This window comes from Triticum urartu, chromosome 2 (assembly GCF_003073215.2).
Source record: "Triticum urartu cultivar G1812 chromosome 2, Tu2.1, whole genome shotgun sequence".
NCBI lineage: Eukaryota > Viridiplantae > Streptophyta > Magnoliopsida > Poales > Poaceae > Triticum > Triticum urartu.
Window position 1 is genome coordinate 752,663,439 of NC_053023.1, and position 6,330 is coordinate 752,669,768.

Genomic DNA, 6,330 nt, shown 5'->3' on the forward strand with positions numbered 1-6,330 from the left:
AAGCGAGCACTCCGCAGCCTTGCCGAAGTCTGCCATGTGGCAGCAATAAATCCATGGAGCGATATGGCTATCACCTTCGATGCCAGTGATGAACCTAAATTCCGAACAGCCCAAGCACCAGCCGCCTTGGTCCTCAGTCCAATTGTGGATGGCTTTCGGCTCACTAAAGTGCTCATGGACAGCGGCGGCGGATTAAACCTCATTTATGAGGAGACTCTTCAAAAAATGGAAATAGACAGAAAGCGTATCGAGCAAAGCAGCACGACCTTCCGAGGAATCATCCCTAGTCGGGAGGCACGTTGCACTGGGAAAATCACACTAGATGTGGTATTCGGCACTCCGGAGAATTACAGGTCTGAAGAAATTACATTCCAAGTGGCCCCGTTCAGTAGCGGATACCACGCCCTTCTAGGGCGGGAGGCATTCACAATCTTCCAAGCCATACCCCATTACGGATACATGAGGTTCAAAATGCTCGGGCCCAATGGGATCATCACTCTAGCTAGTGATCCGGACATAGCACTCCGCGCCGAGAACAAAACAGCCGCACTGGCCCTCGAGGCATTATCTGAAGCCCTTATGGCGGAGGAATTAACCGCGCTGCGCTCCACAGTGGACAGGGACGACGTGATACTAGACAAAAGATCCAAGTCCACCTATTTCAAACCAGCGGATGAAATAGTCAAATTCCAAGTCCATCCAACGGACCCTTCAAAAACAGCATCCATCGGGGCACAGTTAAACCCCGCTATAGACGCCGCACTACGGGAGTTCCTGCGCGAGAATTGGGACATATTCGCCTAACATCCTTCAGATATGCCAGGAATCCCACGCAGGCTGGCCGAGCATAGCCTTAACATCCTAAAAGGATTCAAGCCGGTCAAGCAGACTCTCCGGCGTTTCTCTGAACCTAAGCAACAAGCCATGAGAGAGGAGCTAGCCAAGTTACTGGAGGCCGGATTCATTAGAGAAATAAAGCATCCAGACTGGCTAGCAAACCTGCTGATGGTACCAAAGAAGGACAAATCCTGGCGCCTATGCGTCGACTTCAAGGATCTCAATAAGGCTTGCCCAAAGGATCCCTTCCCCCTCCCTCGCATCGATCAAATTATCGACGCTACCGCAGGACATGACTCATTGTGCTTCCTCGACGCATACTCCGGTTACCACCAAATTAAGATGGCGGAGTCCGATCAAGCCGCAACGGCTTTTATCACTCCATATGGCCCCTTCTGTTTTAACACAATGCCCTTCGGGCTCAAAAACGCCGGCGCAACGGATCATCGCATGATTCAGACATGTCTGGAAAAGCAGATCGGCAAAACAGTGGAGACATACGTAGACGATGTGGTCGTTAAAACCAGACACGTCGACTCCTTAATAGACGACTTGAGGCTCACGTTCGACAATCTCTGAACATACGACATCAAGCTCAATCCGGAAAAATGCGTTTTTGGCGTACCCGCCGGAAAGCTCCTGGGCCTTATCGTCTCCAGTAGAGGAATTGAAGCAAATCCGGCTAAAATCCGAGCTCTGTCGCAGTTGGCTATCCCAACTGACCTCAAGCAAATCCAGAAGTTAACTGGATGCATGGCGGCCTTAAGCCGCTTTATCTCCCCGATTAGGAGGAAAGGCACTCCCCTTTATCGCCTTATTCGGCACACCGAACACTTCGAGTGGATGGACACAGCCACGGCCGGATTGGAAGAAATAAAAGACATCCTGGCCACCAACCTAATCTTGGCCGCGCCAAATGTCGGCGAACCAATGCTGTTATATATAGCGGCAACTCACCAAGTTGTAAGCGCAATGCTCGTCGTCGAACGAGAGACAGACGGACATAAATTCCCACTTCAAAAGTCGGTCTATTATGTATCCACTGTCCTCACTCCATGCAAATCACGGTACCCACATTATCAAAAGATAGCATACGCGGTATTTATGGCATCCCGGAAATTACGACACTACTTTCAAGAGTGTTCAATCACGGTGGCCTCAGAAGTACCACTCAACGACATAATAAACAACCGCGATGCCACGGGCCAGATTGCCAAATGGGCTATCGAGCTCCTCCCATTCGACATAACATATAGACCACGGCGAGCCATTAAGTCGCAAGTCCTGGCTGATTTCATCGCCAAATGGACAGAAGCCGAACTCCCTAAAGAGTATGGCGCATACTCCAATTGGATCATGCACTTTGACGGCTCTAAAATGCTGGCTGTTCTGGGGGCTGGAGTCGTCCTGACGTCCCCCACCGGAGATACAGTCCAATACGTACTCCAAATACTATATACAGACTCCAACAACGTAGCCGAATACGAGGCCCTATTACATGGTCTCCGGATGGCAGTTTCCATGGGCATTCAACGCCTGGAGGTGCGTGGGGACTCGAACCTCACAACATCTCAAATAAATGGAGACTTCGATGCCAAGGATCCGAAAATGGCAGCATATCACAACGCCGTCCTCAAAATGTCAGCTCGGTTCGAGGGGCTTGAATTCCACCATGTGGCTCGGGAAAACAATCAAGCGGCGGATATCCTCGCCCGTATCAGTGCTAAGCGCGATCCTGTCCCACCTAACATCTTCTTGGAAAAACTGTTTAAGCCATCCGTGGTATGGGAAGGGGACACCGGTAGAAATAGTCCAGACCCGACCACATCATCAGATACCGAACACTCTGACACAATCGGAGGCTCTGCCATTGAAATAACACCTTCAGCCCACGTGATAATGGTCGTCATCGCCCCATGGACAGAACCATTCCTAGCCTACCTAACTAGGCAGGAACTACCCGAGGACCAAAATGAGGCACGCTGCATAGTGCGGTGATCTAAAACCTACAAGGTCCACGAGGGAGAGCTTTATAATAAAAGCACTACTGGAGTCCTTCAAAGGTGCATCTCCAAAGAGGAAGGGCGTAAGCTTTTGGCAGAAATCCATGCTGGACTCGGCGGCCATCACGTCGCAGCCCGGGCCCTTGTAAGCAAGGCCTTCCGTACATGTTTCTATTGGCCGAGGGCCCGAGCAGATGCACAACATCTGGTCCAACATTGTGTCGGTTGCCAGCTCTTTGCAAACCAAAACCATATGCCGCCTACCGCTCTCCAAACAATCCCCATTACTTGGCCCTTTGCGGTCTGGGGGCTTGATATGGTTGGACCCCTTAAAGGGGGAACCCATAAGAAAAAATACTTACTGGTCATGGTGGATAAATTCACCAAATGGATAGAAGCCAAACCTGTCAAAACGGCTGAATCCGGACCGGTGATAGACTTCATATCCGGGGTTGTACACCGTTATGGCATCCCCCACAGCATCATCACTGACAACGGCACAAACTTTACAGCCGACGAGGTAAAACTTTGGTGCAGCAACATGGGCATCAAGCTCGATTATGCTTCTGTCTATCACCCGCAAACTAACGGTCAAGTCGAGCGAGCAAATGGTCTTACCATGAGCGGCAACAAACCCAGATTAGTGCGATCCTTAAAGGAATCAAACACGCACTAGGTATAGGAGCTCGACTTCGTACTATGGGGGCTGCGGACCACACCAAACCGCACTACCGGATGCACACCGTTTTTATGGTGTACGGCGCAGAGGCGGTTCTGCCTTGCGACATAATTCATGACTCACCTCGAGTGCGCATGTACGAAGAAAAAGAGGCCGAGCTCGATCGGAAGGACAGTTTGGACGCCCTGGAGGAGGAGCGCGACGTGGCAAAAGCCCGTTCCACATTTATCAGCAACAAGCTCGAAGGTATCAAAGCAGAGAAGTACGGGCCAAAACCTATAACGTTGGCGAACTAGTTCTACGCTTGCCGGAGAAGAAAAAGAACAAGCTCAAGCCCAAATGGGAAGGTCCCTTCATTATTGACCAGGTTCTGACCGGCGGAGCGTACCGTCTGCGGGATGCATCGGACAATCAACTCGAGCCAAATCCATGGAACACAGCCAGACTCCGAAGATTCTACGCCTAGTGCCGGACTCTATGTTCGTCTCCTTACCTCCGTCAATTTTTTGCATATCAATTATCTGTCTTCTCTGTCTTTCTCTCTTTTTATTCTCCTCAAGGCCTCAAAAGGCTAAACATGTGTCTTGGTTACACAATCTTGACGCGCTAACCGCGCTCATTATACCTGGGGGCTTCTTATACAGAAGCTTAATATAACTATTTTTCTGGGCTTTACGCCCCACACATGTGTTATTCTTCCGCATGTACCTTTTTTGCCATTATATACATCGATATGACTTAAGTTTTGGCCAAGCTGGGTTGCCTGGCTCTTGTATTTATGCCCTACGTTCCCGTTGATGTCTACTACACAACCTTCTTCTTGTAGACGTTGTTGGGCCTCCAAGTGCAGAGGTTTGTAGGACAGTAGTAAATTTCCCTCAAGTGGATGACCTAAGGTTTATCAATCCGTAGGAGGCGTAGGATGAAGATGGTCTCTCTCAAGCAACCCTGCAACCAAATAACAAAAAGTCTCTTGTGTCCCCAACACACCCAATACAACGGTAAATTGTATAGGTGCACTAGTTCAGCGAAGAGATGGTGAAACAAGTGGTATATGGATAGTAGATAAAGGTATTTGTAATCTGAAATTATAAAAACAGCAAGGTAGCAAGTGATAAAAGTGAGCGTAAACGGTATTGCAATGCTAGGAAACAAGGCCTAGGGTTCATACTTTCGCTAGTGTAAGTTCCCTCAACAATGATAACATAATTGGATCACATAACTATCCCTCAACATGCAACAAAGAGTCACTCCAAAGTCACTAATAGCGGAGAACAAACGAAGAGATTATGGTAGGGTACGAAACCACCTCAAAGTTATTCTTTCCAATCAATCCGTTGGGCTATTCCTATAAGTGTCACAAACAGCCCTAGAGTTCGTACTAGAATAACACCTTAAGACACAAATCAACCAAAACCCTAATGTCACCTAGATACTCCAATGTCACCTCAAGTATCCGTGGGTATGATTATATGATATGCATCACACAATCTCAAATTCATCTATTCAACCGACACAAAGGACCTCAAAGAGTGCCCCAAAGTTTCTACCGGAGAATCACGACGAAAACGTGTGCCAACCCCTATGCATAGGTTCCCAATGTCACGAAACCCGCAAGTTGGTCACCAAAACATACATCAAATGGCACGTGGTATCCCATTGTCACCACAGATATCCACGGCAAGACATACATCAAGTGTTCTCAAGTCTTTAAAGACTCAATCCAATAAGATTACTTCAAAGGGGAAACTCGATTCATTACAAGAGAGAAGAGGGGGAGGAGAAACATAAGATCCAACTATAATAGCAAAGCTCGCGATACATCAAGATCGTGCCAAATCAAGAACACGAGAGAGAGATCAAACACATAGCTACTGGTACATACCCTCAGCCCTGAGGGAGAACTACTCCCTCCTCGTCATGGAGAGCATCGGGATGATGAAGATGGCCACCGGGGAAGGATTGCCCCCTCCGGCAGGGTGCCGGAACGGGTCTAGATTGGTTTTCGGTGGCTACGGAGGCTTCTGGCGGCGGAACTCCCGATCTATTATGCGTTCTGGAAGTTTTAGGGTATATGGAGTTATATAGGCAGAAGAAGCACGTCAGGGGAGCCATGAGGGACCCATGAGACAGGGGGGCGCGCCCTACCCTCGTGAGCTCCTTCTTCCTTCCTTGACGTGGGTTCCAAGTCCATCGGGTGGCTTTCGTTCCAAAAATAACGTCTCTAGTTGATTTCGTTCCGTTTCGACTCCGTCGGATATTCATTTTCTTCAAAACACTGAAATAGGCATAAAACAACAAATCTGGGCTGGGCCTCCGGTTAATAGGTTAGTCCCAAAAATAATATAAAAGTGGATAATAAAGCCCAATATTGCCCAAAACAGTAGGTAATATAGCATGGAGCAATCAAAAATTATAGATACGTTGGAAACGTATCACCCGTTAATTCGGCTAGGGCATAAGGGGAGCACCTCTGTGATTGTTACTGCCGGGTCAGCCGGATGTGTACCTCAGACTGGGTGAAGCCGAAAGCTAGCATTCTTAAGGGAATATTCGGTCGATGAACAAAAGATGACTTTTATTTAATTTGACACACACCCCCAGATGTTTATAGCCTGCGTCTCTTTTCGCAGTTCGGACATGCACATTAGGGCATGCGTACCCAGGGAAAGGAACCCTTAACGGAACTATTCTCCCTAGAAGATGTTTCTTACTATCCATGTAATATAACATAGCTAGTTGGGTTCTTGTCTGTTCAAGCACTTATGACCCCTACGCCTGGTTTCCATGCATACCCCGGTTTTTACATAA